We start from the raw sequence: 26,032 nt of genomic DNA, 5'->3' as shown, positions 1-26,032 counted from the left end.
AGAAATCAAGTTTAATACAATACATAGATAACAATAAATCTGCGCGCAACACGTGTATGTCTGGTGTTTAACAAGGGTGCAATCAGATTGTGATCAAGCCTAGATAGATCATAGCTCATAGTTCATAGTTCAATCCGTGCTCCCAATTGAGCACAAAAACGAGAAAACATCTGTGCAAGTGTAAACAAAGAAAACCGTAAACGATAGGTCTCCCGTGTTCATCTAATGGATCCATGAAAACTGCGGAATAGGCCGAACAAAGCGGTTAATGATACACACATACAAATAAACAGCCAAGTAAACGTCCTCAACACATGGGATACTGCGCGACTAAAGCTCATAAACAAGTTTAAGACTCTAAGTTTGTATGAACACATGAACATCCCAAAACATTAAAAGCAAAAAGGGATTAGGTACGAGATTACTCACTTGATAAACGATGCGGTGTAAGATAAAGCAAAAACCAACTTTCAACAAGCACAAGTTAACCTATAAATAAGATTATTGTTTTAACGATCTGTTTTAAGTCTAGATTATAAGTTTGCATAAGTAAATTATTATATATATATATATTACCGGAAAAGCAGGGCAAAACAGGAAGGAAGACGGAGGCAGAGAGAGGGCGGCAGAGAGAGCAAGGAGCAAGAGAGAATAAGAGAGATTAAGTGTTTTGTGTGTGTAGTGTTAAGAAAAATATAAGATTATTATTTATTGGAAAACCCTAGGAGACATAAATCCAGAAAAAGGGGAAAAGGTTCCAAGACAAATAGAACAAGACAAAACAAAAGATAACAAAAGATATCAAAAGCAAGTAAAAGATATCAAGAGATATGGCAGCTGCAGGGGGCAAGATAAAGCTGTCAGGGAACAGTAAACAGGCATGGGAGGTGTCAGAAAAGGTACTGGTCAAGCATGGAAAAGCAGATCTCAAAAGATAATGTCAGTCACTTTATCTGCCAACCAATGGGGTTGGTGCGCATGCTGCGCCGAAAGTAACTTTTCAGACATAAAGCAGATTAGGTCAACAGCACAAAAGATAAGACAACACAAAAGCAACGGCTAGATTAAACAGAAGAAAAGACTCAAGACATAGCGCGAGAAGGCTGGAGCGCGAAGGCAAAAGTGCGCGAGCGCGAAGGCAGACAGAACCAACCTTAACGCGTCGCGGGAAGAATCACATTTCTTAGCGCGCCGCGGGAGGAACTAAAATTCCTAGCGCGCCGCGGGAAGAACTATAATTCTTCGCGCGTCGAGGGATGAACTACGATTCTTAGCGTGCTGCGAGAACTATAAATCCTTAGCGCGTCGCGGGAAGAACTACCGTTCTTAGTGCGCTGCGAGAAGAATTACAATTCTTAGCGCGCTGCGAGAAGAGTTCGTCTCGCGTATCGCTGTAACAGGTGGTCTTCACGCAGGATTCCTTGTAAGGGGTCTGGCGCGTGGAGCTGCGCAGACAACCTTAGGCGGGAAGGAACAAAGGACAAGCAAAGAGTTAGAAGAAAAAGGAGGGAAACAAGGCGTAAGGGCGGGACGGCGACAAGAGGGAAAAGAAGGCGGAAAGAGAGAAAAGGAGAGGGACGGAACGGCGGAAAGAAAGAGAGAGGAAGAGGCGGGAAGGAAAAGTATATTATTATTATTAAAAGTAAAATATAAGTACAAATAAATACTAAATCATAAAAGAAAGAGATCGGGTCAGAGAAACGGGTACCTGGGTCGGGTCGGATCAGGGCAGATGTCACATCAATAATATGTTAATTTTCATTCAAGTGTGTTTGACATATAGTTGGTTCCTAATATATATCATTCAGGAATTAGCCAAAGCTTTCTCATCCATTTTTTATAACTCTTTTATGGATAAATTATGTTAAATAATTATTGAATACATATAATAATAATAATCCAATGTTGTTTTGATAGACTGTGCTCGTTAGCTTTTATGTTTTTTTTCAATGTGTATCCTTTAACTCGTTTCCTTTGTAGCTATACTTTTTTTTACCCATTTAGACAATTTCATCTACTTCGGAGATTAAACTTTTCGCCATATTTCGCACATGCTAATTTAGTTGTGATATAGAAATTTACTTTCATTAAACTTTAAACATAGAAATATTTAGAAAATGTTTTTTCCTTATGGAAATAATATGAATAAATTAAGAAAACATTCAATGTTCACTAATATGTAAGGCCCCGTTACAGGTGCCCTACATTGGACATTGGATTTACTCATAAACGCAGTTCTAAAGATCAGAGTTAATTAAAACCTTCGCGGAATAATATAAAACATCAACCATCCGTTACAAATATCCATAATTTTGTCTTTTAAACATAACATAAAATATAACATTCAAAACATCATGAAAATCTTCAGATGCCAGCCTCTTCAATCCTGCGATGTGTCCATCTCAAACCAACTACCTCAATCTGTTAACCCGCGTGCATACTAAAAGTCAGCTACGCTGAGTGAGTTCTAGTTAATCACATAACTTACTTTACATACACATATACGTTCCCGAAGGTACGCATTACATACATAACCTGTACTTCATTCATCCATATACATTTATAGCTAACCTTACGTTATAAAGGGTATTTCACCCTACATACTCCATCCTCGGATATTATTAGGGTCCGGTTTCCCTTCATCCTCGGATATTATTAGGGTCCGGTCACCCTTTCTTCCATACCTTCATACCATACCTTTCTATATACATAATTGTAAGTTTCATACATACATACATACATACATCATTCATTCTTCATATACAACAACTTTATCATCAAACCTTTACCTGGCAGTACATGCAATATCCTAAGATCGTTCATGTACCGACAAGCAGTCAATCATACCTTTCACATAAAACATATATGGCATACACTTATCACTTAAGATAAGTGTATTAACTAATCACATCTAGTATTCACATAGCCCCGAAACATAACAAGGAATGGGGCTAGAAACTCACATGAACTTGGTTACGTTCACCTGAACTCCCCGTTAACGAATTAGGGTTAGGTCAGAGAATGTCAGGAACATTCTCTGGCATTCCCTTTTTACCTCGTACCATTTCCGGCGCTGTCGCCGGAAAAACGAGTTTTGACTCGTTTTTCACCGTTTTTCGCCTCGTTCGATCCAGATCTGAGCTAGGGTGACCCCTAAGCTCATCTTAGGTTCGGTTTATACCCGATTCCATCCGGATCTCGTGACTTTAACGGTTTAACGGTGTTGGCTCGTTGTTTCGTGACCATATCTAACGAGTTTAAGCTTATGCAACATCATACTATCATTACCTTGGATCGGGATCGGTTTTCCTTGGTGATTTCGGCTAGAGAGAGAGAGCAAGATGAGAGAGAGCTAAGTGTGTGTTTTGGTGGTGTATGGAATATGTGTAAATGAATGAAAAAATGGGTAATTAAGGTTTATATAATTACGGATCATGGGCTTAAGCCCATGGTCTTTTCCTTCTTTCCTTCATGACCCAAGTCCATAACACATATTCATTTTACCCAACACTAGCCCGACTCATAATAATCCATATTCTCATTTTATTAACCAAAACTAGAAAAACGGGGTGTTACATAATAGTTATATTACGAAAAAAAATGTATAAATTGAGGAGAAAACATGTTTTATTTTTAGCAATTACTATTTGTTTGACAGTTATGTTAAAATCATTTTGTGCCTCATTTTTAGGTGTTTAAAAATAAAAGATTTAATGTAAATTAATGGTTGTAAACTTAAGAATTGATTTGAAGTAAAAACTTATATTATGTCAAGAAAAGTATTATTCTTTTGCACAATAAACATAGTGATTAAAATACAATTTAAAACATAAATTAGTAGATAATGTATATTAATATGGTTGATGACTATTAAATAAACTTTAAAATTAATCTTATTTAAACGAATATAAGTTTAAAGTTACAAATAATTTTTATTTCTAGTTAGGAATAAGGTATTGATATAATTTTGATAACATAATCAAAAGTGTAACAGTTACTAAATAAATAATTAATTAATACCAGCCAAGTTTTGAAGTAATTGTATTTAATATAATGATAATTTTGGTAGTACGATTATTATTGATATAAAATGAACAAATGAAAGTTTAATATATTTAAGAGAACGATTATTATTGATATACTCGTTATTATTGATATCTAGATTAGAGTCTGTGTTATAAATGATTGAAAATATAAAAACAATAACATAAGAACTTGTAAAAATATACTTAATTTTTTCAAACCCGTGTCATAGTTCAATATGGTTCCAAATGCTAGTATTTGAACTAACAATATATTTCAAACCTGGGTTAGATTTTAAACGAAAGTACGAAATAATTGGTATGAAGAGAGGAAACTGCCTACTCATCTAATTCAACTTGTAATAATTGGTATGAGTGCAAAACAACTATAACAAACTACCGTGACTTGTAATTTTATAAGATAAATAAAAATAATAACAAAATTGTAAAGTATAATTTTGATAATGTCTAAATTAAACATAATGTGAATGAGATTTTTTTTGTAATTATGAAAATACGGTTCTTAACAATGTAGTAAAAATTTAAATGTATATAAGTTGTTACTATTATAAAGAGAATATATATTCAATGTAAATGTTAGTCAAATCATTATTATGGACATTAATTATAAATTAAAGTTTAAATCATATACCAAAAATGTAGAGAATTACCATAGACAAATTCCAGACCTCCATTTACCTTAATAAATAAAAACACAATTAGATTACAATGTTTAAATGTAACAATATAGTCAAAATTTAAATGTATATAAGTTATTATTGTAAAGAGAATAAATATTCCATTTAAATTTTAATCAAATCATTATTATGGACTATTAATTATAAATTAACGGTTAATCATATACAAAAAATGTTTACAATTACCATAGTTAAATTTTGGACATCCATTGACCTTAACAAAATAAAAACACAATTAGATTGCAATGTTTAAATGACGATGTAATGATATAATGTGATGAGATAAAGATTAACAATGTATCGATTATGTATATAAATTATTTACTTATTTATGTAAAATATAATATAAATAGAAATGATAAAAATATTTATAAATTATAATATAAATAGAAATCAGATCGCTTTGTAATTTATCAAAATACGGTAATATAACTTTTTTTGAAAATTTTAGTAAACTTATTATTATGTAAATTATGAATAATTAATTTCAAATTAAGTTGTTATCATATACCAAAATTATATACAATTACGGTAAACTTTTACTGAATTTGACTTGGGGGAAATTATTTGAAATTAATTAATAAATCGTTAAGATTTAAATTTTAATATAAAAGGAAATACAATAATTATAAATGGTAGTAACAAAAGTACTATAAATATGTAAATGTAATTTATATTTAAAACGATTTACCTTAATGAATGGTTAAAAACGATTTAATATAAATGGTCAAATAGTAAATGAGGTCGGAAATGTAGTTAATTTTTAAAAATCGGTTTCTTTGTAAATTAAGGAAAGTCAAAGTATATAAAATGTGATAATGAGATAATTAAACTATATAAATTACAATATTCATGTTAATTCAGTTATTTAAATAAATAAGAAAAGTCAAACTAAATAAATTGTATTAATTGGATACTTAAATGTGCAATTTGTTAACACACGTCGGGAAAAAAATATAAATCAAGATATTGTAAGGCCCCGCACTCGGTAGCCCTACTTTAGCGTCGGATTTACTCATATACACAGTTCTTACAATCAGAGTTATTTAAAACCTTCGCGGAAACGTCAACTTAAATAATTCATTACAAAGCATTAAATCTTTTCTTTGATACCATAACACAAAACATTTTATTTAAAACATCTTTTCTTCCATCTTCAGATGCCAGCCTTTCAATCCATGCCATGTGCCATCCTCATGCTAGTTCTTTGGTCTGATCACCTGCGTGCATACTAAAAGTCAGCTACGCTGAGTGAGTTCTAGTTAATCAAGCAACTTATCATACAACCACTACATGCATCATATACGTATCCGAAGACACGTAGTCCACTATCTAACCTGCTCACCTTACCACTTAGCCTCTTATTTACACCTACCACCTTGTCACTTTGCCACTTTAATAACGTATAATGTTATGCCACTTTGCCACTTTAATGACGTAGTCACGTATAGGCTTACCCTACCACGTACTATCGTCATGCCATTAACACTCTTACTAGACTCTTGCCACTTCTAACACACTCTACCTCTACTTGTCTACAACACGCTTCATATCATTTACATAATAAGCAAGTCACATCATAGCATTCATACACACTAATAACCACTTGGCAATCACTATCCTTGGCGATGCGTGCAATATCCGAAGATCGTTCACGCACCGGCAAGTATTATATATTAGCTACTTCGTATAACATCTATAGCATACACTTACCACTTAAGGTAAGTGTATTCACACTTCACATCGAGTATGCACACAGCCCCGAAAACATAACAAGGAAATGGGGCTAGAAACTCACCTGATCTCAGCTACTTCTTCTGTTAACGGTTACTCCTTCTCGAGCTGTGCGCGTCTAACTGTTTAATAATTGAATACCAAATACTACTCTAGCCACTCTCATTGCTAATTAATCAGTCTTACGTGTCTAAGCCGGTTTTACTTCATTGAATCATTACCGGTTAGTTAATCGTTACTTGTTAACCTTTTAAAGGTATCTTTCATAAATTGCCAAACTCCAAGGGCTGTTATGTAATTATATAATTCTTTTCTAAGTCCAGGGACCATTCTATCTTTATATTAAACTCCTAGTTCGTTACTTTGCCCTTAACGAATTGGGTAAATAATCACCCTCTGATTCGCTAAGCTCCCATAACGAACTAGCTAACGAATCACCCCCTGATTCGCTAAGCTCCCATAACGAACTAGCTAACGAATCACCCCCTGATTCGCTAAGCTCCCATAACGAACTAGCTAACGAATCACCCTCTGATTCACTAAGCTCCCATAACGAACTAGCTAACGAATCACCCTCTGATTCGCTAAGCTCCCATAACGAACTAGCTAAAGAATCACCCTCTAGTTCTCTAAGTTTCCTTAGCGAACTAGCTAACGAATCACCCTCTAGTTCTCTAAGTTTCCTTAGCGAACTAGCTAAAGAATCACCCTCTAGTTCTTTAAGTTTCCTTAGCGAACTAGCTAACGAATCACCCTCTAGTTCTCTAAGTTTCCTTAGCGAACTAGCTAAAGAATCACCCTCTAGTTCTCTAAGTTTCCTTAGCGAACTAGGGTTAGGTCAGGGAACCTTCCCTGACACCTTTATCTTTTCCGGCGCCGCCTTTCCGGCTCCGTCATCGCCGGAAAACCGCGTTTTCGCTGGAAAAACGAGATCTCACTCGTTCTTCCACCGTTTTTATCATTTTTCGTCCCGTTTGATCCAGATTTGAGTTAGGGTGATCCCTAAACTCATCTTAGGTCCGGTTTATACCCGATTCCACCCGGATCTTGTGATTTAAACGGTTTAACGGTGTCGGCTCGTCGTTACACGACTATAACTAACGTTTTAGGCTCTTACAATATTAAACTATCATTACCTCGGGTCGGAAATCGATTATCCTTTTTCTTCCTCTTGATTTCGGCTAGAGAGAGAGTAGGATGAGAGAGAGCTAAGTGTGTGTTTTGTTGGTGTATGGAATATGTGTGAAATGAATGGAAAATGGGGATTAAGGTTTATATAATTATGGATCATGGGCTTAAGCCCATGGTCTCTTCCTTCCTTCCCAAGTCCATAACCCATATCCATTACCCAACACTAGCCCGACCAATACCAACTCCTACTCTATTTATTTATTTCCCGATAACCCGAGTAAACTTTCCCTCTATTATTAAGTAATATAATTAATATTATTTTGGAAATTTCGGGATGTTACAGATATCCCCGATATACATGAATGTTTCCTTTTATATAAAAATAATGAAAATGAATATACGTGAATATTCAAAAAAGAAATATACATCAATATAAAAAAATACATCTTATAAAGTCATGCTCAATCCGTGAAATTAGATTATATGAGTCGGTAATAACCTGAAATAATAAAATCGAATATTAATAATGATATTATGGATTATTTTAATTATAATTAATAACCTGAAAATTTTAATGGTGTTACCGGAAAAACGAAATTGTGAGAATGACCATGGTATCTCGGATTTTTTTTTGTAGAATTTAAAGTGAAATTAGCTTGTATCAGTCGTGACATTCACATGAAATTATGAAGTTGAATATTAATGTTGATATTATGGAACATTTGATATTTAATTTATAACCGGAAAATTTGAATGTTTTATCGGAAAATAACAAATAATGATAATAACCATGATATCTCCGATTTTGATTAAGAAAGTAAAATGAAATCTTCCGTAATCAATCGGGTAAATAACCTGAAATAATAAAGTTTTGTTATAACATTGATATTATGAAAGATTAGAATTATAATTTATAACCGGATAATTTAAATGTGTCTTACCGGAAAAAGGAAATAATGATACTGTCCATGGATGAAGCTGATTCGGTACCAACTTTTTGAGGATTTAGGATATGTTTGGTACCGGTATTTACCAAGTTTTTGCCTACGATAATGGTACCGAACCAAACATCTTGGGTATCGGTTCCAAGTTTTTAAGAAAATCATGATACAAAAATTCGTGATCGGGCCGCCTATGCTAATAAGATAGCTACATCAGTATGTTTAGCTATTACAATTTAAGGGTGGCCAATTTAATTATTGAAGTCAAGATTAATGTTTACTATTTTACTAACTTTACTAACAGTTGGATATGATTTGGTTTCTTAGTTAATAGGAACGTTGCTATAAAAATTGACGACAAGAAACAATATTTGATTGAGGTACCTTTAATTTCTTCAACTATGATTTTGTTTGATTTGATAAAGACTTTGACTTTTGTTTGGTAAATTTGCTAGGACACGTGTGAAGATCAATATGCTATCATAATTTGGTATGTGTCTGCATATCAAAATTATTTTGAGATCATTAATTTAACTATCTATGAAATTTGATATGTAGGTTAAGATGGATGATACTTTAATTGCTTCTTAGGAATTTTTATTGGATATTGACTTTTGTGGTGGCAGATATTAACTTGAGGTAAACGGTTCCTTAAATCTTTAAAAGTTAAAACATCTAAAATTTGAGTTTTAAAATTGTTTAGAATGATTTTACATAAAATATCGATTTCATTAGTGTTGTGAAAAACAATGCAGATGGCAACATGGGTCAACAAAAACGTAAAGAAAGCAAATGGATTTATACTGGTATTTCTTGTCTTGCCATAAGTTTAATTGAATATCATGTATGTTTTAGATTTAAATAATAAATACATTTGCAGGCCTAACAGCTGATTGGAAGCAAGAAGGCACTAAAGGCTATTGGAAGGATAATTGCTCAGCTGCTGTAAAACTTTGTATGTGAAAGTTAGGTTTCTATGTTTTCCCCGGCCGGATAGTAATTGTAAGTAACAAAAACAATAACTTGCAATGGCAGGCCCGCACAGCGAAGTGCGGGTAAACTAGCTAGTTCTATTTTATTCAAGAAAATATAATAAAAATGCTAAAATTTATTAAAAATTAAAATAAAAAAAATCCACTTATAGAGTAGATAATTTTTTCCTGGAGTAGGTTTTGTCATTAAAATAAAAGGTTATTTTTAATACAATAAAAACTAACATAATATATATTTTATTTAGTAAATAGATAGTTTGGTTGGGGTATGAGTGAAAGTGGAAAATTAAATTTGGTTGGGTTGTAAAAGTGAAAGTGAAATTAGTTTTATAATATAAAGTTGGGTTTGATTTGGTTGTGAATGAGACTAGTCTTAGGCTTTATCATTGTTGAAGTGAGACTTAGATGAGATAATCCTTACTTTTTTGTGAAGTTGGCTGAGAAGTGAAGGAATGGTTGTGTAACCTCTAAAATTTTGGTCCAAATTTGACAATTTAGTAAAGTTGAAGGATCAAAATTATTTTCTAAAATAAGTAATAAGAAAATTTAAGTAAAGAAAATGAAATCATTCTATAAGAAAATAAAAATATCCCATAACTAAAGTCATCTCATGTTAAGGATATGGAATAAGGAAATTTCATCATACATTGAAAGATGTAAGAAAGTGGAGGTATTCAACATGGGTATAAATAAGGAAGTTAAAATTCATCCCACATGGAAAGTGGTAAATATTTGGAAGCTCTTTATAAAGAGAGAAAATTCCATAATAATATTCTTTTATGCCTAGCATACACTCAATGGTCCTAGCGGAGGGTGCGAAGCACCCGACGGGCACGGGCGATGGGCGCAATGTGGCGCTTTGATGGCGCACTTCGCACGCTCTCATCGCCGCGAGCCGCTTGAGAGCTGCCTTAGTATTTTTGGACAATGGGAGTTAGACCCAGAAGTGACAAGCTAACAAAAGACAATGGACCAAAAGTGAGATTGAATTCAGGAACCCATCGCGCTACGCGATGAGCCCAGAACACAGGTCATCGCATATCACAATGGGCCTTGGTGAGTCAGCGGACACGTGTCAGCTTGTGGTATGGCGGCGGAGAAAATGCGGCGTCGCGATACGCGAGGGGTTTAAGAAAACCCATCGCGTATCGCGATGGGTCCAGATTCAGCCTATAAAAGGGGGGAGGGTCCATGGCACTTCAAATCTCACACCAAACTTTCTCTCTCTAGATTCTCTCTCTAGAATTCACTCTCTCTACCTTGTTTTGCGTGACGAGCATCGTTTGGCGCGCCGAACCTCGTAATCTGTGCCAAATAACTGACGTTCCCTCGAAGTACGTGCCACCCGAAAATAATCCGACATTCTACCTCGAAATACGTGCATGTCACGACAACCACCATATGTCGCCTCGTGTTGCGTGCCAACCTTGAAGTTCGTGCTAAGACCCGAATTTCTGATAATTTAAGCACCAGTACGCGACATAGAGTAGAAGTGCTGCTCATACAATCTTAGGTATAAAACTTCGAATACCCGTGTAAGGTAGGGGTTCTGCCTAAGTCATTAATTTATTATATTAGATGGCTTGGACCATAGTCAGGGATATAGCCCAAACCTTGATCATAATTATGTTTACATAAGTTTTAAAATACAAAGGATTATAATAGTGTCTCTTTACAATTAAGAAACATCAGTTTTACATTCATAAGGATATATAGTTTCTTTGTGATTAAGAAACGTAACATTTTATATACAAAGAATATAGCTAATATATTGTTTCTTCATGATTAAGAAACATAAAATTATACATACAAAGGTAACAGTCCTTGAATGTTTCTTCTTGAAGAAGGAACATATTATAGATGTTTCTTCATGAAGAAGAAACTCAGCATATGATTAGTAAATAAACTAACAGACTACAGGTATAAATATTTTATTCAAATAAATGATCAATCAAGGTTTAAAGCTATTTAAACCAGACTAAAGGTCTATAGCCGGATCAAGAGATGATCCGGATATTTATATACCTATTTTATTATAGGTCAATCAATCAATCAATCAGACAATCAATCAATCATTCACAGTTAAGGTTTCAAACGCACACCGACTGTACAGGTAAATACATTAACCTTTTCAATCAATCAATCAAAACATATTTATACTAGATAAGATGAACGGGTGTTTGTCTTAACGATTCAGTCAACGTTTACATGAGATTATGTGATCTCTAAAACGTTATAATACAATATAGAAAATAAAAGCAACTCAGACCGAGTACACATGTGTCTAGATCCAAACATAACTGTTCAGCATAATCAGTCAAAGGTCAGGTGGCCGCGGGCTAACGTTCATAACTAGTTCTCCTTGCAGGGGCTATATACATATAGTTCGGGAGAACACTTGTGTGTGTGTGTAGGGGAGTGGTACAAAGCCCAGAAGTAGACTTACTTCTGCTGAGTGTACAGAAAACTATAATTGTATTGTAATGTCATTCAAATGTTTTATAGAGTCATACGTGTTCACCAGCATTTAGCTGACGTATTTTTTTCCACATTTCAGGGAAAACAAATAAGTACAGGTAGCAAGACATTCATGGAGTTAGATGCTCGCAAGGTAATGATGGCTCAGTTTTAAATTATTAAAATATTGAAAACAGTATTTAAATAAGATCTATAAATCAAACACTGGGTATTTATTATCCGAGAAATTTTTTTCAAATAAATTAATATTTTATTCAACCAAAGTCTTCCGCTATAATAAACCGCAACTCTAATGTATTTACAAAACATGTATCAATTTATGGTCACACGCCTAGGCCCTAAACCGGGGTATGACAGGTTGAGGCTACACATAGAATAGTTAGTGATATATGCAGTCCAATCAAAAGAGCACACAAATCAAAAATGTTTTAGAGAAACAACTGGAGAGACTGTACAATATGGGAAGCAAAGAGTACAACATAGGAAGATGTTAGGAGTTGTAAATTAATATATAGGATAATTGCATATACACACCATTGATCGATCCATGGAAGACGAGACCTTAGAGCATATAGAAAAACTTTTATTGATGAGTTGATTGAAGAAACACAGTTCACTCTCTATAATTTTTTAATTTTGATTGAAAGTGGTTGTGAGTGCCTTAAAGAATTCTCAGCATGCCCTTTATATTATTGTGAGTGGATTCTCTATATTATATAGAGTTGTTGTAAGTGGTTGTGAGTGGAGTAGATAAAAAATATTTTGTTGAGTAGATTGGGAAAATCATTGGTCACCATCTATAATTTTAAATGTTTATTAAAAGTAGTTGTAAGTTGAGGATAGAGAAAATGTAATAATAATAGTATAAAAAATATTATTTAATTGAAAATAAAAGAGAAAATATAGTATGTTTAGTTTAATTATAGAGATTGAGATATATGAATACAAGGAATGCTCTTTGTATATTTTAAGAGCATTCCCATGTGAAAATTTGAATATCTGAACGGATTATTGGGTAATTCGGATACATATTTATATTTGGATTGTTTTGAACAATATAATGATAATGGCATTACACCACCAAGTTGTGTGGGTAGGTGTTATCGGTTCTTTATCACATGACAAACTCACTTCTATCTATACGGGTAGTTTGCCAAATAACAATTTATGGCAAAGGTTTACCGTGAATATACTACTCTTGAGACCTTTGAAGAATTAAAAACACTCATTAATAATCAATTAATTGCACATAAAGTTTTAGGGTACTTGTGGGTATGTGTTGTCAATGATTTTGTGGTTTGTGGATACTTGAGGATAGATATGAAATGACGATGTAGGATTGGCCGATGAATGGGTAGCACCAATAATTACCCTTTCCCCTCTAATGACATGACAACACCTAGCACGCTTTTGTAATTAAAAAAAAAGTATATCTATCGTACTACACACAATTTAAGGCTGGCCATACTTTTCAGTTTTCACATGGCTGAAGCAACATCACTGAACACTTCAGCACCCCATGTGACATTTCAAAATTGAGTTACCACACACACACACGTGTTTTGTGTGAGTTACCACACACACACACGTGTTTTGTGTATACTCTATTTTTTTTAACACACACACCACATATTGTGGATAAGGCACTTATATATAGAGTTCATAAAATTCACCATGCATTCACAATATAACACATTTGTCATTGTCACTGAAAATTAAAAATTCCTAGCTAGCTAAATTGTTTATACTTCCATGGAAGCCGAGATGTTGAAAACACTTCCACGACACACTTGTAACTGGTTGAAAGGCAGGCTCACCGTGTACAAGTATCAAAACCTTTGGACCTTTCCACATTTCGTTGAAGCAATAGCATCGGCTCAACAAAGCTTCAAGGCTCGACCAAGTGATGTGTTTTTGTGCAGTTTTCCCAAAAGTGGCACGACATGGCTAAAGGCCTTGGTGTTTGCCATCACTACTAGAGACAAGTTTGATACAATATCCAACAGCCCTCTGCTCACAAACTTGCCTCATAACTGTCTTCCTTTCCTTGAAAAACAACTTGAACAAATTGTGGCAAACCAAAAGAACAACTTGAACACCATGCATGTGGCCACACACCTTCCTTACAATTGCCTACCACAATCAATCCTAGCTTCAAACTGCAAGATGGTTTACATATATCGGAATGTGAAAGATGTCATGGTCTCTTATTACCATTTCGCAAGAGAAATAGCAAAACTATCCATTGAAGACGCCCCATTTGAGGAGGCATTTGACGACTTTTGTCAAGGTATTACATTGGGTGGGTCATACTGGGATCATATCTTAGGATATTGGAAAGCAAGCTTGGAGAAGCCTGAGACAATTCTTTTGTTGAAATATGAAGATATGAAGAAGGAGCCAACAGCCAATGTCAAGAGGCTTGCGGACTTCATTGGGTGTCCATTTACAATAGAAGAAGAGAATGCGGATGTCATAGAAAACATTATAAAGTTGTGTAGTTTTGAGAATTTGAGCAACTTACAAGTAAACCAAAGTGGCTGTTCAAATGGAGTTTTCGCGATTGAAAATCGACTGTACTTCAGGAAGGCTAAGGACGGAGATTGGAAAAACTACTTCACGGATGAGATGATCGAAAAGATTGATAATCTGATTGATGAGAAATTGGGTGCCACTGGTTTAGTTCTAAAATGAAGGCGTAAGATCACACTATGTGAAGGTTTAATCTTGATTTGTTAAGAGTTCAGGGGATTGCTTTGTAAACTTTATTTTAGTGTGTTTTCTTTAGCATAGTAAGAGTATTAAGGGTTATTTAGTTTCCTAGATTTGGTTGTCTTGTTTTCCCAGTTACGCTTTCAGTATTTGGCTAGGGTTTATTGTTTGTGTGTGTCAAAAATTCCTTCTTCTTTGTAAGCTCGTTTGATTATATGAAAAGAGTCGTGGGTTGTCACCACAATATCTCGTGTTTAGCTTCTATGTGGTGCATTTGGAAAAGGAGAAACGATGTGGTGAAGAAGGGTGTCTCGGTTCAACTACGTAGTTTGGTTGAAGAGATTAAAGTTGTCGCCTTTCTTTGGATCAAAAGTAGGTTCAAAAGGAGAGGTTTGCTAAGGGATAATTGGTGTAGATTTAGATTTGTAATTAGTGTTTTGTTTGTTTGTTTGTAGTGGAGGCGTAGGTGGTCTTTTTTTTCCCCTATGTTGTGTTGGTGGTTGTACCTAGTAGTTTAGCTCCTTGCCAATTTGTCAATAAAGTGATTGTTGATCGTTAAAAAAACACAATATAAAACAAAACTCTAGTCTTAATATGTTTAATTTTGATGGGCATTTGATGATTTGGACTCTGGAGATATATTTTTGCAGGGGTTATTATGGTGTATTGATATTCTGTCACTTTGGTGAGACTTTAGGGTCAAAATTGAAAACTCCATGTGTTTTGCATAGAGTAGTAAACTTGTAACGGTAATTAAACAAGTTTTCCGTATTTGTTTAGGTTTGACACACTTTTGGTAATAGACATGGTCTCTTCCTAGAGTTACCCTGTAAACCTCCATGATAGTATTTATTTCGGTTGTTTTAAGGAGGCATTACCTATTTGAAAAGTTTATTTTTCTCTAAGCCGACTCAACTTGTCTCAGCTAGGCTCATTTACAAACCAAACACTTTTTTTAGCGATAACAAATGGAAGCAACACCGGAAGAATCTGGGGTTAGAACCCCGGGTACATAGCATCCAACCCACACAACTAAAAACCCGGGGTTAGTGACCAGGTTGCATTTGCTGTTTTGGTACCTACTTCTTAGAGAAAAACAAGAAAGAAAAAAAGAGTTAAGTGCCATTTTAGTACATGTTGTGACATCTGCCCCGATCCGACCCGATCCAGGTACCCGTTTCTCTGACCCGATCTCTTTCTTTTATAATTTAATATTTATACTTATATTTTACTTTTAATAATAATAATATATTTTCCTTCCCGCCTCTTTCTCTCTCTTTCTTTCCGCCGTCCCGTCCCTCTCCTCCTCTCTTTCCGCCTTCTTTTCCCTCTTGTCGCCGTCCCGCCCTTACGCCTTGTTTCCCTCTTTTTCTTCTAACTCTTTGCTTGTCCTTTGTTCCTTCCCGCCTAAGGTTGTCTGCGCAGCTCCACGCGCCAGAACCCTTACAAGGAATCCTGCGTGAAGACCACCTGTTTCAGCGATACGCGAGACGAACTCTTCTCGCAGCGCGCTAAGAATTGTAATTCTTCTCGCAGCGCGCTAAGAACGGTAGTTCTTCCCGCGACGCGCTAAGGATTTGTAGTTCTTCTCGCAGCGCGCTAAGAATCGTAGTTCATCCCTCGACGCGCGAAGAATTATAGATCTTCCCGCGGCGCGCTAGGAATTTTAGTTCCTCCCGCGGCGCGCTAAGAAATGTGATTCTTCCCGCGGCGCGCTTAGAAATGTAGTTCTTTCCGCGACGCGTTAAGGTTGGTTCTGTCTGCCTTCGCGCTCGCGCTCTCTTGTCCTTCTGTGTCTGCCTTCGCTCTCGCGCGTGCGCTCGAGCTTTCTCGCGCTGAACCCTTTGAGTTTTCTTCGGTTTAATCTAGCCGTTGCTTTTGTGTTGTCTTATCTTTTGTGCTGTTGACCTAATCTGCTTTATGTCTGAAAAGCCACTTTTGGCGCAGCATGCGCACCAACCCCATTGGTTGGCAGAAAAAGTGACTGACATTATCTTTTGAGATCTGCTTTTTCCATGCTTGACCAGTACCTTTTTCTGAACTGCCCATGCCTTTTTACTGTTCCCTGTCAGCTTTTTCTCTTTTTCCCTGCTGCCATATCTTTTGATATCTTTTGCTTTTGGAATCTTTTGCTTTTTGAGATCTTTTCCCCTTTTTCTAGGGATTGTGTTCCCTAGGGTTTCTCTATAAATAATAATGTTATTTTTCCTAACACATCACACACAAACACTTAATCTCTCCTGTTCTTCCTTGCTCTCTGCCGTTGATCCTCTGCCGTCTCCTCTCTGCCTCCGTCTTCCTCCCTGTTCTGCCCTGCTTTTCCGGTAATATATATTATATATAATAATTTACTTATTAATTATGCTAGCTTATAATCAAGACTTAAAACAAATCATTAAAACAATAATCTTATTTATAGGTTAACTTGTGCTTATTTAAAGTTGGTTCTTGCTTTATCTTACACCGCATCGTTTATCATGTGAGTAATCTCGTACCTAATCCCTTTTTGCTTTTAATGTTTTGGGATGTTCATGTGTTCATACAAACTTAGAGTCTTAAACTTGTTTATGAGCTTTAGTCGCGCAGTATCCCATGTTTTGAGGACGTTTACTTGGCTGTTTATTTGTATGTGTGTATCATTAACCGCTTTGTTCGGCCTATTCCGCAGTTTTCATGGATCCATTAGATGAACACGGGAGACCTATCGTTTACGGTTTTCTTTGTTTACACTTGCACAGATGTTTTCTCGTTTTTGTGCTCAATTGGGAGCACGGATTGAACTATGAACTATGAGCTATGATCTATCTAGGCTTGATCACAATCTGATTGCGCCCTTGTTAAACACCAGACATACACGTGTTGCGCGCAGATTTATTGTTATCTATGTATTGTATTAAACTTGATTTCTCACCAACACGCAAGTGTTTGACGTTTATTTTAACACATGTTCAGGTTTGCAGTAGCTGTTTTGGAGCTTGTGGACACATAGGAAGTTTTCTTTATTTTGGACCTAGATTAAAATGTATCAAGACAAGTTTTTGCTGTTCGAATATTATGATTTATAATATATTGATTTATGATGATTTATGTTATCTTGTGTTTACCTTGCGCGTGCGCGAATAAATGTATTTATTAAATATTGACACCCAATAGTGTCACGAGTAATGAAACAATATGTGGCGCCCCGATGTATAATCCGCCTTTGGTCGGGGTGTTACACATGTGGTTTGACCAACTACGCAACTTTAGTACCTATTCTTTATTTTGTGCAAATGGTTACCTCAGTTTCAAAAAACTTGCATTTTTAGTACCTTTTTTCTAACCCCGTTTATTTTTTCCGTTAAGTCAGAGATAATTTGATAACTTCGCTATTTTCTTTGTTTTTTTCTTTTCTTTTATACACTTATATCTTGTAAACCCTATATCCGCAAATCTCATAACATCAAAATCCAAATCCTAAATCCCCAAACCCTTTCTCCATATCATCATAGGGTTTGAATTTTTACGATATTTGGGGATTTAGGATTTGGATTTTGATGTTATGATTTCGGGATTTAGGGTTTATAAGATATAAGCGTTTAAAATAAAAGAAAAAAACAAAGTTACCAAATTAACCATGACTTAACGGAAAAAATAAACGGGGTTAGAAAAAAGTACTAAAAATGCAAGTTTTTTGAAACTAAGGTAGCCATTTACACAAAATAAAGAATATGTACTAAAGTTGCGTGATTGGCCAAACCATAGGTAATAAAATGACATTTAACTCGAAAAAAAATTAGACTACAACTCAACAATAATTGGTGTATTGCTCACGTAGTTCATGTTATCAGTTGTTATTTTTATATATGCATACTCACAAACTCTAACTACTTTATATACACATGACAGGGGACTTGGACCATGATCATTTAGGAATGAACACCTCTACCCAACATTTTGGTACCTATTGTCAATTGTTAATACTTTATATTATTCTAATAATTAATGGGTCATGTTAAACGTATCCCATGTTGCTTGTCATACCCCCACCCCTTTGAAAAGCCAACTTTCATATTATCTATTGAAATCATATAATTACCAAATTAGCACAAAATTAAATATTTCATATTTTTTTTACAAGTTGCGTTTTGTCTTTTGATTTCGGGTTTAGGTTTTCAGGTTTTGGGTTTAGCGTTTAGGGTTCGGGTTTAGCGTTTAGGGTTTCGGGTTTAGGATTTATGTTTTCGGGTTTAGGGCTTATTTTGTAAAAGATAAAGAGGTAAAATAAGGATATTATAAATATATATACTATTAAAATTTAAAAAAAGATGTTAAAAATATTTACAATATTAATACTAAAAAATAAATTAATAGTAATACTTGATAATTTTTAATTTGATATATGTAGCGGAGATTATTAAGTTAAAAAATATTGTATGGACTAATATGTATATAAATAATGTTAAGAGGTAATAGTAATTGATCTAATAAGTTCAGGGGTGTATATTTAGTAAAAATGGTGTAAGAGGATACGTTTAGTAGCACTTTGATTAATTCACTATCGACTCTATCAAGAAACTATCAAAACTTTTTATATTGCACCTCGTCATATTTAACAAATCTCGCAAGAAGAAAGAAATTTATCATTACTATTACACATACAACAAAACAATATAAAAGCATCACATCTAAGGAAAATATACATTCGAAGAGAGACATAGCCCACAACTATGACATAAACTTCAAACACGCTAGAATCAAGCAGTTTTTATCAAATGAATGCTGATTTTGTGTCTTCACTTTAGAACTAAACCAGTGCCATCAAGTTTTTGATCAACCAGTTTATCAATCTTTTCGATCATCTCATCCATGAAGTAGTTCTTCCAATCTCCATCCGTAGCCTTCCTGAAGAAAATTCTGTTTTCACCCTCGTAACCTTTTTTTGAACTACTACTCTTTCCACTTTTGTTTACCTCCAAGTTGCTCAAATTCTCAAAGCTACACAACTTTATAATGTTTTCTATCGCACCCGCTTTCTCTTCTTCGATTGTAAAGGGATACCCAATGAACTCGGCGAGTCTTTTCACATTGTTTGTTGGATCCTTCTTCAAATCTTCGTATTTCAAGAAAAGAGTTGTCTCGGGTCTCTCCAAGCTCGCTTTCCAGTATCCCAAGATATGATCCCAATATGGTCCGGACCATGAAACGCCCTGATAAAACTCGTCAAACGCCTCCTCAAACGGGGCATCTTCCATTGGTAGTTTCGCCACTTTTCTCATGAAATAGTAATAAGAAACAATGACATCTTTTATATTGTGATATATGTAAACTATCTTGCAGTTGGAAGCTAGGATTGATTCTGGGAGGGAATTGTAAGGAAGGTGTGTGCCCACGAGCGGGTAGCACAAGCTGCCGTGGTTTCCTTCAATTTTCTCATGGTCTTCCTCTAGAAAAGGAACGATTCCATGAGGCATGGTTGTGAGCAAAGGGCTCGAGGATCCATCGTACTTTTCTCGGGTTACGATGGCAAAAGCCTTGATCACTTGGTCGAGCCTTGAAGCTTTGTTGAGCCAAAATTTGTCCGTCAAGGAACTCATGAACGCTCCAGAAGTCTTGATACTTGTACAAGACAAACCTGTCTTTCAACCAGCTACATTTATGTTGTGGTAATGTTTTCACAGTCTCTTCCATTTCTAATTGAAATCACACGGCGTCTAGGAAGTGGTGACCGGTGAATGGTGAATCTTACGAACTCCCGATCTCTATATAGGTGTATGTGTGTATTGTATATTATATTATCATGTGAATCTCGATCACTCCAAATTTTGTATGTGATATTGAAGAAACACTAATCGACCCTGGGCAGATTACGGATAATCTGGGGGTTAAATAGATGTTTCCCACGAGGGGTTAGATCCGGCAAAGATGGTTCTTCTGATAACCTGCAAAACAGACACCGTGAGCTCGTCACTGAGAAGGGGGGGTACCTCTGCTGGAATTCCTCTAATCTTGTCATCTTCTGATGAGGAATCCGCAGATGGTCCTCCGTTGGTGCGGAAAAAGAAGGCTGCCGGCGAGAAGGGGAAGGCGAAGGTTGCCTCCACTGCCGATCCGGTGCATAGGTTTGATTCAGAGACCGAAAGCGAGGAGGTGGCGGGGAACCCTGGTGGTGATAAGACCACTGCTCCGGAGGCTGAGACGACTGTCACCTCCGAGCAGCCCAGGGCGACGACGGTGAGCGGCGTGAAGAGGCCGGCTCCATCGGGTTCGTCCCCGCCTGTTCGCACTTTTAGGCTCAAGAAAACCCGTAAGTACAAACTTCCTTTACTATTAACTTCATATCTTTCCGCCATTATACTTATATCTTCTTTGTACAGGCGTGGATGCTACCGCATTCCAGGGTGGAGCGGGGAGGAGCACCTCCGGACCCATGACGGCAGGCTTGGTCAACCTACCTGAGGCGATGACCCAGGCGGCTACGCCTGCTTCAGTTGGTTCAGTTGCTCACCCAGTTGAGCCAACTGTTCCAACTGTGACGACATCTCCGCCGGCTGTCAGTGCCATATTCACTGATTCTTTCACTGAGCCGGCGGTGAATGTTACTGTGGATTCTTCCGCAGCCACGGCCGCGGTTGTGAGTTCACCTCTGGTGAGTTCACCTCCGCTGGTTTCTACCGCGGCGGCCTCCGCTATGCCTCCTCCGGTGCCGGCAACTACGGCCGGTCCTTCAGGTATGTCCGGGGTTGGGGCGTCAAGCCAATATCTGCCTCCTTCCCATCTGCCTGACCTCTTGGATGGATATCCGTTAGGTTCGGGTGATAGGTTTGGCGGCTACAGGCCTGTCGTCGACCCTACAGGTGCGTAGGGTTATTTTGGCCTTTATTTTATATATATATTTTTTTTATCATCTTTTCCTAACTGCTTTTTGCTTTTGCAGTGTCGGATTCCAATGAAGTGTATGTTCCACGATGGAACATCCGCCGAGGAACAACCCTTCGCACGCCTGTGGAGTGCGTGGAGTGGGCTCGTCACGCAGCTCCCAGTGGTGCGTTGGGGGAAGCAATGGCTAGCTACCAGGAGGGTAGGCTAACCAATGAGCTTCGGATTCTCCTGGCCCGGATGCAGCCGCGCGTCGAGCTGCTTTGTCGTGAAAACGACAAGTTAAAAGCAGCTCGTATCCAAGAAGTAGCTCAGGCGCGGGCTGTCCGGGAGGAGAACAGGAGGCTTACCGCAGTGGCTGCGGAAAAGGAGAAGGCCTTCAAGGCCCTCGAGGTTGAAGTTCAGTCCCGGCTCGAGGCCCGTTCCAAGGCTGCCCAGGCTGTTAACGAACAGCTTCGGCTGGCTAAGGAAACTGCACTGAACGCAACTGAGAGGGCCACCAAGGCTGAAGCTGTTGCTGAGCCTCTATGCATTGAGAATGAGGAGCATAAAGCCAAGCTAGAGAGGCTCCAGCAGGCTCATGATGCCTTGGCTCTGGAAGACGCCAAGAAGCTCCAAGAGATCTTGGACCAGAGGGGCGTGCTTGACCACACTGAGCGGAAGCTAAAGGGCGTTGAAGAGGCTGCTGCTAAGGAAGTGTTGCTCGCCAACCTTAACAAAAGTGAAGCCGAACGCGCCCGTAACCAAGCTCAAGCTGCCCTCCAGGAGGCTCTGGTTGCCAAGGAATGGCTTCTTCGAGAAGCGTTGTCTCAGGTATGCGTAATTTTATAATATCTTTACGCTTTTCTTTGTACTTAGAAAAGGTTATGTTACTTGTATTTTTTCTTGTAGGTTGTGCATCGGGTCTTTACGGACACATCATACGACGATGCCATGAGCGCAGCCCTCAACGCTTCTCATGAGGATGGGGAAAAGGCCGGCTTCCTGCTTGGTCTAGGGTTCGTTGAGAAAGGCATCCCGCCTTCCAACTTCCCTTTATATGATGTGTATACTGAAGCTGTATATGACCAAGTAGTGAACCAGTATGCCGCCTTCCCGCATCCGTTGGTGGAGAAGGTGAACGAAGTTGCTGCTGCTGATGATGGGCTAGCCATTCTAAAGACCTTCCTTGAACCGCCACAGCCAACTGATGGTGCGGGTACAAGTGGGTTTGGAGGGAGTGGTCCTGAAGCTTGAACCTTAAGATCCCTTCCCACTGTTAGGATAGGTTTACATTGTATAGATTTATATTCTTGTAGGCGGGTAGTTACCCGGCCATTCTTGTAATGAATTATTAAGAAATATAAATCTTTGTGCGGGTAAGACCGCTACTTTCACTGGATAACTTGCTTTATAAAAGTTATATGACTTGCTCATGCATACTTTAGTTTAAATTAGCAACTTTCCAAGTGTTTAGAATAAGTTAACCTTTGAACGTGGTAGATAATAGGTTGAAGTTTTGCTTCCTCCTTCGTGATTGTGCGGGTAAGACCGTCATTTGCACTTAGTATGATGGCTAAACTTTACCTATATCTGACCTGCGTGGAGGTTTTCCTCATCTTTTCGTTAGAAATTTTCTAAGTGTTTAGAATAAGTTAATCTTTGAACGTGGTAGATAATAGGTTGAAGTTTTGCTTCCTCCTTCGTGATTGTGCGGGTAAAACCGTCACTTGCACTTGGTAGGATGGCTAAACTTCACATATATCTGACCTGCGTGGAGGTTTTCCTCATCTTTTCGATAGAAATTTTCTAAGTATTTTGAATAGGTTAACCGTTCGACGCGTGGTTGTCAATAGGTTAGTTCGGTTTCTTCTATCATGATTTGTGCGGTTAGGACCGGCACTTTCATTTAGTGGGATCACCAAGCTTTACCTATGACTGACCTGCGTGAAGGTTTGCCGTTTTGTGTTTATGCGGGTTTTGCCGCCTTCCACAAGCAACGACTTCTTTACACTTATTTATGCGGTGAAGACCGGCATATTAGTGTGGAAAGTTCATAAGTATAAATGTAAGATTATCAGCATCAATGTTTTAAGGAGAATCATTTCCATTAGAAGTGGCTCTGGGCCTTTTCTTTACAAGTTTGGAATTGATCTACATGCAAACTGTGTAATTGAGCTCCCTTACATGTTGTTGGGATGGGAGTGCCATCGAGCCGATATGCACCTGGTTCGGGATCTCGTTGTTTACGCAGTATGTAGTCTCCAACATTGAAGCTGCAATTTTATTCGTGTTTTCCCCAACTGGGGTTCTACACGCATCAGCCTGCTCAGCGTTCGTTACGCCACGAGGTGCGCGAGCGTCCCATCTCTGACAAATGCTTCGACGATGTCCTTCACGTCTGTGCATTCTTCAGTGTTGTGGCCTTTTGTCCTGTGAAAGTCACAGTATTTGCTCCGATCAGCATTGTGACGATGTCGGATTATTGGAGCCTTTGGCCATGGGAGCTCCTCAGTGGCGAATATCTCGGTGACGCTTTTGGTGAGTGGCGTCCATCTGGAATTCTGGTTCGACTGTACGTTATCCCTTCCGCCTAACCGATGTTGCAAGCCGGATGAGGTGTCAAAGTTTACCCTTGACTGCCAAATGCCTAGCTTCCGCTTTTTGTTTAGTCGGGCGGTAAGGACGTTGTCTTCTCTTGTTTTCTGGGTGTAGAGGTTTATGCTCTGGGGGAGATCTCTACCCAGTTGCTTCTCCGTTTCCTCAAAGCGTTTAGCTGCTGTCATGATGGCATCCCATGTGGATGGCATGCCATCTTTACCCGTTAAGGTGCGGATGAGCTCTGGGTCATTCGCGCCCTGGATGAAAGCAGCGCGAACAAGATCTTCGCTAATATTACCCAGACTTAGCTTCTTTGAGTTGAAGCGAGTGATGAAGTCTGGCAAAGATTCATCTTCCTCTCGAATGCAATTGAGGATTGTCCATTGCTCTTCGGTATACTTTCTTTGTTGGCTGAATTGTTGGCTAACTTCTGCTGGAAGTCTGCCCAATCGTAGATGTGGTGGACCGGTAGACGATCGAACCACGCTCTAGCTACCCCAACAAGCGTCATTTGGAACATGTAACACCATGTAGGTTCCGTCCAACTACTGACGGTTGCCCCCGCAATGAACCTGTTCAAATGATCGTCTGGATCAGATATACCATCGTAAGTGCCGATGTTGGATATCTGTTTGGCACTTTTCGGGGCGATTGCTTCCGGAATGTCTCTTGCAAATTTGGACGTTCCCGCCTTTGCAGCAGTTGGTGTAAATGTTTTGGAGAAGTCACGTGGGTTTCCACCCGCGCTTTTTGGTTTGAAGGTTTCTCCAAAATGCCTTCTCAGTTGGGAGTCCGTTTCCTTACGCTTCCCTTTCGCCTTATGACGAGGGTTTGCGTCACTATCGGATTCCTCCGAATCATCATACAAGTGCTCTTCGAATTCATCAGCCTGTTGGAGTGAACGTAAGCGTTCATCCAACTCAGCTTGGAATTCTTTTTGACGTGCTTCCGCCCACGCTTTAACTTCATCTAGTGTTTGGCGGGGGACCCTCGTTCGTTGTCTCTCTAACTGGGTATCAGTGAATCCCAGTGAGCGATTATTTACTGCACTTGCCCCAGCTCGGGTAACTGGGGTAGTGTTCGTAAAATTTACTGCACTTGCCCCGGCTTGAGTAACCGGGGTAGTGTTCGTAAAAAACTGTGTAGTCGCCGGTATTCTCCCAGTAGCTGGGGTTGTGGTTACCAGAGTTTCTTTAACCATCTTTCCAGAAGTTTTGAGAAAACTGAAAAGGATTAAATTCTAGCTTTTATGCACGGATGGCGCCAATGAAGAAACACTAATCGACCCCCGGGCAGATTACGGATAATCTGGGGGTTAAATAGATGTTTCCCACGAGGGGTTAGATCCGGCAAAGATGGTTCTTCTGATAACCTACAAAACAGACACCGTGAGCTCGTCACTGAGAAGGGGGGGTACCTCCTTGTGACCACCCTCCGGCGTGAGAATCAGACTAGATTGCTCTTGAATATAAGTGTATATTAAGAGAATGACTAGAGCAGATATCAGGTATAAGATATAAGATATGAGGTGAGATGATATACCATTCCAAGGTGTTGGAGTATTTATAGCCGAAGGTAGGTTTCCAAGAAGGTACAGCCGGCTGAATAGTGTTCCTGTTCTGCCAACTGTGGGCTACGCACATGCCATGCTGGTAGTTGGTGGGTAGGCAGCGGCTGATATTGACCAGGCCGGCTGTGTACTATTCCTGTTCCACCAACTGCAGGCTATGCACGTCCTCCGACAGGTTGGTGAGTAGGCAGCGGCTAATAGTGACACAGTACAAGAGCGTGCTGCTCGTCATACTGTTGTCAGTGAGCTGTCGTATCTTTGGTCAGATCTTTTGTCCATACCTCGTCAGGTACAGTACAAAAGATCCTCCCGTATC

General features: G+C 38.0%; 2 pseudogenes; one reads left to right on the top strand and one right to left on the bottom strand.

Moving 5' to 3' along the window:
* The first annotated feature begins 13,742 nt into the window (after positions 1-13,742).
* On the top strand, positions 13,743-14,957 carry LOC143606684 (flavonol 4'-sulfotransferase pseudogene; annotated as a pseudogene).
* Positions 14,958-19,483: 4,526 nt separating this feature from the next.
* On the bottom strand, positions 19,484-20,378 carry LOC143606683 (flavonol 4'-sulfotransferase pseudogene; annotated as a pseudogene).
* Positions 20,379-26,032: the final 5,654 nt, after the last annotated feature.

This window comes from Bidens hawaiensis, unplaced genomic scaffold, assembly GCF_021521415.1.
Source record: "Bidens hawaiensis isolate Kalapana, Puna unplaced genomic scaffold, B.hawaiensis_p1.1 tig00076528_1, whole genome shotgun sequence".
Lineage (NCBI taxonomy): Eukaryota > Viridiplantae > Streptophyta > Magnoliopsida > Asterales > Asteraceae > Bidens > Bidens hawaiensis.
This window is presented reverse-complemented; position numbering and strand designations above follow the sequence as displayed.